Raw genomic sequence first — 10047 nt, forward strand, 5'->3', positions numbered from 1 at the left:
CAGGATGCTGTGGGATGCAGGGTCAGGATGCTGTGGATCCCAGGGTCAGGATGCTGTGGGATGCAGGGTCAGGATGCTGTGGGATGCAGGGTCAGGATGCTCTGGGATACAGGGTCAGGATGCTGTGGATCCCAGGGTCAGGATGCTGTGGATCCCAGGGTCAGGATGCTGTGGGATGCAGGGTCAGGATGCTCTGGATCCCAGGGTCAGGATGCTGTGGGATGCAGGGTCAGGATGCTGTGGGATGCAGGGTCAGGATGCTGTGGGATGCAGGGCCAGGATGCTGTGGATCCCAGGGTCAGGATGCTGTGGGATGCAGGGCCAGGATGCTGTGGGATGCAGGGTCAGGATGCTGTGGATCCCAGGGTCAGGATGCTGTGGGATGCAGGGTCAGGATGCTGTGGGATGCAGGGCCAGGATGCTGTGGATCCCAGGGTCAGGATGCTGTGGGATGCAGGGCCAGGATGCTGTGGGATGCAGGGTCAGGATGCTGTGGATCCCAGGGTCAGGATGCTGTGGGATGCAGGGTCAGGATGCTATGGATCCCAGGGTCAGGATGCTGTGGGATGCAGGGTCAGGATGCTGTGGATCCCAGGGTCAGGATGCTGTGGGATGCAGTCAGGATGCTCTGGATCCCAGGACAAGGATGCTCCCCAGTATTTCCCAGCCCAGCAGGGGATGCTCTCCCACGCAGAGGGGCAGGAGGGGTGAATGTCCTGGGAGTCTCCCGGTCCCAGGAGAGGCAGAACTGGAGTGGGGCACAGGGACCACAGCCAGGGGGGACCACGAGAGAAGAGCTAAAAACCCCTCCATGAGTTTTAGCTGAATCCCCATGCGATCATGAGCCTCATTCCGTGAGTGGGAAAAGGCTGCAGGTCCCCACTGCAGGGACAGTGGTGACATCCCTGCTGTGGGGAGCAGAGTTCAGCCACACATCCCCAATTCCCTCTGCTCTCAATCCCATCCAGCACCCGCTGTGCGCATCCCTGCCTGTCTCCCCAGGCCCTATTAACATAATTAATTAAGCCAGGGGCCTGTGGATGATCTAATTATACAGGAGCCTAGATTTGATTTCTCTTTTAATTAATTTGTATTATTTACACGCAGCGATTGCCCGGGAACACTGACGGGAAATGTCTGCTCGGCAAAGGGCACATCCCGAGGGACAGGAGCGGCGGGAGGTGACACTTTGGTGACACCGAGACAAGGCAGGGACACGAGGGGGGCACTTTGGGGTCAGAGCTGGTGGCTCATCCCGCAGGGGGACACGGAGGAGCCGTCACCAAGTGCCACCACCCCGCAGGGACGTGGCAGCCCCAAAGGGAGCTGTGGGTGCCGTGGGGACCCCCAAGGGACGCGTGGGGACCCCAAAGGGTCCCGGCTGCCAGACCTCACTAGAGGGCAGCAAAATGCTGCCGCTGCCAGGGCTGGTGGCACGGGAACACCTGTGCAGGTGGCCATGTCCCCCCTGGGGACCTGCAGGACTTGGCAGCGCTTCCCAGAACTCCTGGAACGTTCCCGGGGGATGCTCGGGACACGGGGGCACCTTGGCTGGGCTGGGTGACACCGAAGAGACGTTGTCCCTGCAGCTGGGGACCCTGGGAACTAATCCAGACCCTCCCCGAGGCTGAAAATTCCTCTCCCAAGGACAAGGAGCTCTGGATCCATCCAGATCCCACAGAAGGAAATGAGATCTGTTCGGAGGAGGAATTTTCCCAACACCTTCCAAGGCAGCTGGGGAGGAGATGGAGCCCGGACACTGCTGGATCTGGGATCCTCTCTGCTCAGAATTCCACGGCTGGGGCAGCAAAATTTCAGGAAAATCCTTGGGACACAAACTCAGCTCATCTGCAGCAGCAACAAAAGAGGCTCTGAGCTCCAGGGAGGGATAAAAGGCACAGGAAATTTCCTCTGGAGAGAGGGATGGGGATTTCTGGGAGGTGCCAATGGGAAGAGGAGGGCAGGGATGCAGGAGAGATCCAGGAATCATCCATGGAAGTGTCCAGGGACATGTTGGGTGGGTTTGGAATAACCTGGGATAGGGGAAGGTGTCCTTGCCCGTGGCAGGGGTGGAATGGGATGAATTTAAGGTCCTTCCCACCCCAAAGCAGAAGTCAGGAAGAAATCAAGAAGATATCAGGAAGAAATCTTCATTCTGGTCAATGATGGAGTTGGTAAATCCAATTCCAGCCTGCAGGAAGCCTCAGACGTGTCAGGGTTTGGAGGCAAACACGGGGCTGACTCTGATCTGCCATCCTTTCCTGGCCTTTTTTCCAGGTCTATCCAACATTCCTGAGCTTCCCTGCAGGTGACAGTGGAACTGTGTCCCCTGTGCCCCACAGGGGCTCCTGGGAGCACCGAAAATCCCAAAATTCAGAGGGAGGATGCTCTGAGAAAGCAGCAGTATTCTGTGGGACACAAAGCAGGGATATTCATCCCTCTGTCTTCCAGCTCCACAGGCTGGAAAATTCCCCCCAAAATCCTTTAATCTGCACTGCTTGATCTTTTTAGGATTAGGGATAATCTATTTATAGTGAGCCCTGGGGCAGGGCTGCTGATCATCCCTGGGAATGGGACTTGGAATAAACCAGGGGACACCTGGAATAAACCAGGAATCACCTAGAATAAACCAGGGATCACCTGGAATAAACCAGGAATCACCTAGAATAAACCAGGGATCACCTGGAATAAACCAGGGGACACCTGGAATAGAAAATTGTCACCTGCCAGGTGCAAAGGCCACCCCAGGAGCAGAGCCAGGGAATGTGGCTGGCCCCGGATCCAAATCCGCATTCCCTGTAAATTTTACCTGTGGAAAATAGAGGATGAGGGACAGGGTGGGTGACACAGGACAGCCAGGGGTGACACAGGACAATCAGGGGTGGCACAGGACAATCAGGGGTGGCACAGGACAGCCAGGGGATGGCACAGGACAGTGGGAGGTGGCACAGGACAATCAGGGGGTGACAGAGGACAATCAGAGGTGACACAGGACAGCCAGAGGGTGGCACAGGACAATCAGGGGGTGACAGAGGACAATCAGAGGTGACACAGGACAGCCAGAGGGTGGCACAGGACAATCAGGGGGTGACAGAGGACAATCAGAGGTGACACAGGACAATCAGGGGGTGGGACAGGACAATCAGAGGTGACACAGGACAATCAGGGGGTGGGACAGGACAATCAGGGCGTGGCACAGGACAATCAGGGGTGACACAGGACAGCCAGAGGATGGCACAGGACAATCAGGGATGGCACAGGACAATCAGAAGTGGCACAGGACAATCAGAGGTAACACAGGACAGCCAGGGACAGGTTAGCACTGCCACATCCCTGTCCCTCACCCTGAGGCCACCAGCCCCCAGTGCCCCCTGCCCTGCACAGGGACCAGGATCCCTCTCCAGAGGGGTGGAGCTGTGCCCGTAGGTTGGCACCCAAATCCCTCCAGCCAAGGTCGGTGCCCTGCACGTTCCCCTCTGGAGGTGACTCCTGGGACTGCCCAGATCCAACAGCTGCCAGATTTTCCCTTGGAATAATCCTGCTGAGATTTCCCTAATCCTTGGGTGACTCGTCTGCCTGCCCGGATCCCCTGCCCTGATTAGCACAGCCCTCCTCAGCCTCTGCTCTCTCCCAGCAGAACATTCCAGAGTTTTCCTGCTTTCCTAGATCTGGGAATGCTCCCATTGTTACCTCCCAAAATCCCCCTTTTCCAGCAGACCATTCCAGGAATTCAGTTATTTCTAAGGCAGGAACACAGCTCCAGCCCTGATTTCCCTGGAGCTGAGGGAAAAGCTCACAAAGCTCAAACACGAAGCAAAACATGGCCAGACTCCCAGGAGAAGCTCCTGGAGCCAAGAAATCCAAGAATCCAAGGAGAAACAGATGTTCCCAGGCAGAACAGGGAATCAGCTTGCAGCAGTCCAGGAAAAGAACGGGAAAATCTCCTCCATTTTCCCTGTCTGGGGGAAAACTTCCTCAGGGATGGGGCTGGAATGTGAAACTGGACTCTGGAATAAGGAATTAGGGTCTGGCTAGGGAAGGGCCACTTCTCCTGGAGTTTTTGGTGGGAATAATCAGAGATTAAACACCTGATGGATCCATCCATCCATCCATCCATCCATCATCCATCCATCCATCATCCATCCATCCATCATCCATCATCCATTATCCATCCCTCCATCATCCATCCATCATCCATCAATCCATCCCCATCCATCCATCATCCATCATCCATCATCCATCCATCATCCATCCATCCATCATCCATCATCCATCCATCATCCATCCATCCATCCATCATCCATCATCCATCCATCCATCATCCATCCATCATCCATCCATCCATCCATCCATCATCCATCATCCATCCATCATCCATCATCCATCCATCATCCATCCATCCATCCATCATCCATCATCCATCCATCCATCATCCATCATCCATCCATCCATCCATCATCCATCCATCCATCATCCATCCATCCATCATCCATCCATCATCCATCCATCCATCATCCATCCATCCATCATCCATCCATCATCCATCATCCATCCATCATCCATCCATCCATCCATCATCCATCCATCCATCCATCATCCATCCATCCATCATCCATCCATCATCCATCCATCCATCATCCATCCATCCATCATCCATCCATCCATCCATCATCCATCCATCATCCATCATCCATCATCCATCCATCATCCATCCATCCATCCATCATCCATCCATCCATCCATCATCCATCATCCATCCATCCATCATCCATCATCCATCCATCCATCCATCATCCATCCATCCATCCATCATCCATCCATCCATCCATCATCCATCCATCATCCATCCATCCATCATCCATCATCCATCATCCATCCATCCATCATCCATCCATCATCCATCCATCCATCATCCATCCATCCATCATCCATCCATCATCCATCCATCCATCATCCATCATCCATCCATCATCCATCCTCATCCATCCATCATCCATCATCCATCCATCATCCATCCATCATCCATCCATCCATCATCCATCCATCATCCATCCATCCATCATCCATCCATCCATCCATCATCCATCCATCATCCATCCATCATCCATCATCCATCCATCATCCATCCATCATCCATCCATCCATCCATCATCCATCCATCCATCATCCATCATCCATCATCCATCCATCATCCATCCATCATCCATCATCCATCCATCATCCATCCATCATCCATCCATCCATCATCCATCCATCCATCCATCATCCATCCATCATCCATCCATATCAAAGCCATAAAACCCAATACAAGGGTTACAAATTAAGGACCATGGGGATTTGTTTTTCCAAAAAAATTTCCAAATTATTTTTCCATTTTGTTTTTTTTCTTTCCGGGTCTGAGCTGCCTGGGATGAATCCCAGTGTATCCCAGGCCCTTCCCCAAATCCTGCTTCCAAGGGTGCATTCCCAACCTCATCCTTTCCCTGGCAAAACCAGGTCACCATCTGCTCTGGCTTGGTGACAGCTCCTGCCTCTGCAGGACATCCAAGAGCTTTTCCCAGATTCCCACTCCAACCCTTATAATCAACAAGGGCACGGGAGCAGGGATGCTGGCAGGTTATGGAATAACCAGGAATATCCATCATGTCCCTCAGGAGATTCCCAATTTCCAGCTCCTGCAGGAGTTCTCCTTCTGTTCTGCTTCCCAGATTTATTTTCCATCTTCCAGCCTGCAGCAAAAGGGACACAGAGCAGGCACAGAGGAGACTCCCAGCCTTTTCCAAGCTCTGGAGGAAAATTTCCAGGGATTTTCCCAGCCTTTTAACAGGAGGAAAAGGCTGGAAAAACAAGAGCCAGGGAAAAGCTGCTTCCTCTCTCAGGAAGCCTCCTGGGCCTGCCATTCCCGGAGCAGCTACGGGCTGGCTCCTTTCCATCTCCTGCTTCTTCCTGACAGCCATTCCCAGGAAAAAAGCTTTTCCTGGATGTTTTACCTGCTGTCCAAGGCAGGTCTGGCCCTCCCTGAGCGGCTCCTTCCCTGCTCTGACAGCCGAGAGAGCCACGGTCCCACTCACAGCAGGGACTCGGATCCACATCCCAGTGGATCCCATCCCCATCCTCCCAGTCCCTGCTGGATTCCTGGCTCTGGTTCACAGGATAATGTTTCTAAGTGCTGGGTTTGATCCCAAAGCTCCTCCCAGGAGTGGGAAAAGGTTAACAAACAAAAATCCCGAATATCAGTGAGGCACAGGGAGCCTCTTCCTCCCTGCATGGAGCAGGAACCTGGATTAGGGCTGCTCTCCTCAGCTGGAATCCTTTATTCCATCTGGAACCCCTCTATTCCATCTGGAACCCCTCTATTCCAGCTGGAACCCCTTTATGCCAGCTGAAATCCTTCCTGGAACATCATAATTCCAGCTAGAATCCTTTTATTCCTGCTAGAACCTGTATTCCAGATGGAATCCTTCCTGGATCCACCTCATTTCAAATGGAATCCTTTTCTTCCCTGCTAGAACCCCCATTATTCCATCTGGAACCCTTCCTGGAATGCCCTCATTCCATGTGGATTCCTTTTATTCCTTGCTAGAACCCCCATTATTCCACCTAGAACCCCATTATTCCATCTGGAAGTCCTTTATTCCAGCTGGAATCCTTCCTGGAATGCCCTCATTCCATGTGGAATCCTTTTATTCCCTGCTGGAACCCCTTAATTCCATCTGGAACCCCTCTATTCCAGCTGGAACCCTTTTATTCCTGCTAGAACCTGTATTCCAGATGGAATCCTTCCTGGATCCACCTCATTTCAAATGGAATCCTTTTCTTCCCTGCTGGAACCCCATTATTCCAGCTGGAATCTTTTTATTTCCTACTGGAACCCCTTTATTCCAGCTGAAATCCTTCCTGGAACGCCCTCATTCCATGTGGAATCCTTTTATTCCTTGCTAGAACCCCCATTATTCCACCTGGAACCCCACAATTCCAGCTGAAATCCTTCCTGGAACCCCACAATTCCAGCTGAAATCCTTCCTGGAACCCCTCTATTCCATCTGAAATCCTTTATTCCAGCTGAAATCCTTCCTGGAACCCCACAATTCCAGCTGAAATCCTTCCTGGAACCCCTCTATTCCATCTGAAATCCTTCCTGGAACCCCTCTATTCCATCTGAAATCCTTTATTCCAGCTGAAATCCTTCCTGGAACCCCACAATTCCAGCTGAAATCCTTCCTGGAATGCCTCTATTCCAGCTGAAATCCTTCCTGGAACCCCTCTATTCCATCTGAAATCCTTTATTCCAGCTGAAATCCTTCCTGGAACCCCTTTATTCCAGCTGAAATCCTTCCTGGAACCCCTCTATTCCATCTGAAATCCTTTATTCCAGCTGAAATCCTTCCTGGAACCCCACAATTCCAGCTGAAATCCTTCCTGGAACCCCACAATTCCAGCTGAAACCCTTCCTGGAACCCCTCTATTCCATCTGAAATCCTTTATTCCAGCTGAAATCCTTCCTGGAACCCCTCTATTCCATCTGAAATCCTTTATTCCAGCTGAAATCCTTCATCCCAGGTGCCCTGAAGGCAGCAGCTGTCCCCTCTCTCCTCAAGGGTGACACTTCTCATCCATCCCCGCATCCCGCCGGTTGCCATGGCAACGCTTTGGGAAGAAGGGAGCTTCATTATCAGTTTCTCTACAGAATCAAAAGGAAAATAAAAATAAAGCCTTGGATAAAATTTTGTTTTCTCCCCGCTGCCGTGATTTGTTCCTGACCCTCCTGTGTTTGTTGATTATCCAGGGTGACTTCCCAAATTTTCCAGCGGTTTGGAGGGATTATGGGAATCCCCACGATCAACTCATCCCAGCCTCGGGAATTAGCACAGAGCAGCATCCTGGAAAAAAAAAAAAAAGCTCCTCTGGGTAATTCCCAAGCCTCAAGGAACACGTGAATTGTTGTTAATTAAACAGCAATCAGCAGTTTCCAAGGGAAAAAACATTTCCCTATGGAGCAGGGATGCCCTGGGATCAATCCCACTGAGCAATTTCAGGGAGGCTGCAGAGCTCCAGGACATCCAGGATGAATCCCAGAAATGCAGAGCAGCAGGTTTATGAGTCAGGCAGAGGAATGTGAGAAAATCGGGAAGGAAATGCCAAACAAATCACGGATTCTCATTTTTTTTCCCAGCTTTTAGCAGCGTTTCCAAGGCCCCTTCCCACGCGGGCCAATCCCCCTCTTTCCCCTCGCATCCAGAGCTTTCCAGGATCCCTTCCCACCCCGCTGACGTGTTCCCTGCAGGATGGGACTCCAGGAACACTCCACAGCTTCCTTAAAAGTCACTCAGGAAGCGGTAGCTGGGAAAACGGGAGAGCTGGAACATCACTGATCCCTCTCTCCCAGGGCAGGAGATTCCTGGAAACACCCATCAGCCTGGAAATCCCATCCTGGGAAAAAAGCCCTTCCTGGAAAAGCTGGGATCAAAAAGTCATCAGATCCTGTTTTCATCCCGGTGGAGTTCACGTGGAAGTGTCCGGGATGGGGTTGGGAAGGGCTGGAGTTCCCAGGCCCCTGCAAGTCCCGGGAGCGCGTGGTGGGGTTGGAGAGGGATCCCAGGAATTCCCGGTGGGACTGGGACTGTGCTGGGAACAAGGGAACGGGGAGCAGAGTTTGGAAGCCGGGAGGGAACTCATCCCTCGCTCCCATCCCTGCTCCAAGCCCTGGCACGTGCAGCTCCCTCCAGCAGGACAGACGGACACACGAGGCAGCCCTGGCTGCTCCCGGCTCCCCTGGGAATTCCACATTCCCTGTCACTCCCGGGATCCCAGCCCTCGGGAATGCGCTCCCCCTCCTCCGCAGTGAGGCAGGTGCTCCTCCAGCTGGCTCACTGCAGATGGATCCAGCCCCAAATCCAAGGAACCGGAGCCCACGAGCCTCTCTGCTCCGTATCCAGCACTCTGGAGCAGCACCAAGGGATCGATGGATTTATGGATCATCGGCTGGGAAGCCCACGCTGGGCTCTGCCACTTCCCTAAGCAAGGAATCCAGGACAGCACGGAGCTGGCACCCTCAGCCAGGTGACAAACACATCCCAGATCCCCGTGGGATTGCGCTGGGATCGGGCAGGGCAGGCGGCAGATGGGGAATCGGGGCTGGAGCCAGATGGGAACAGCATCTCCAGCACTGGGAATCACGGAATTCCAGAGCTGGGAACAGCATCTCCAGCACTGGGAATCACAGAATTCCAGAGTTGGGAACAGCATCTCCAGCACTGGGAATCACTAAATTCCAGAGTTGGGAACAGCATCTCCAGCACTGGGAATCACTAAATTCCAGAGTTGGGAACAGCATCTCCAGCACTGGGAATCACAGAATTCCAGAGCTGGGAACAGCATCTCCAGCACTGGGAATCACAGAATTCCAGAGCTGGGAACAGCATCTCCAGCACTGGGAATCACAGAATTCCAGAGCTGGGAACAGCATCTCCAGCACTGGGAATCACAGAATTCCAGAGCTGGGAACAGCATCTCCAGCACTGGGAATCACAGAATTCCAGAGCTGGGAACAGCATCTCCAGCACTGGGAATCACAGAATTCCAGAGCTGGGATGGCACTCAAGGAATGGATTCTGTCCCTAATTCCACTCCAAATCCAAGGGCAGCAAAGGTTCAAACACCTTTGGATCCACATCTCCCAAAAAAAGCTCCCGAGGGAGGTTTGCAAGGATGAATTCATGGAGGAGGCAGCAGCTGGGGACAGGAGGTGACAGCAGGTGACCTTTGAGAGATCCAGTGGTGACATTCAGCTGTGAGGCCACCAGGGCCACAATCCCCAGTGCCAGAAATGGCATCATATCACCAGGGAATGTCACAGATCCATGGAATGGTTCCAAAATGGGATCTAAAGGATCATCCCATTCCACCCCTGTCAGGACAGGAACACCTCCCACTATCCCAGGATGCTCCAGACCCTGCCCAACCTGGCCTTGGACATTCCCAGGGATCCAGGGGCGGCCACAGCTTCTGTGGGAATCAGTGTGGGCATCCCAAATGTTGGGATTAGGA

Source organism: Cyanistes caeruleus, chromosome 26 (assembly GCF_971803275.1).
Source record: "Cyanistes caeruleus chromosome 26, bCyaCae1.hap1.1, whole genome shotgun sequence".
NCBI classification, from domain to species: Eukaryota; Metazoa; Chordata; class Aves; order Passeriformes; family Paridae; genus Cyanistes; species Cyanistes caeruleus.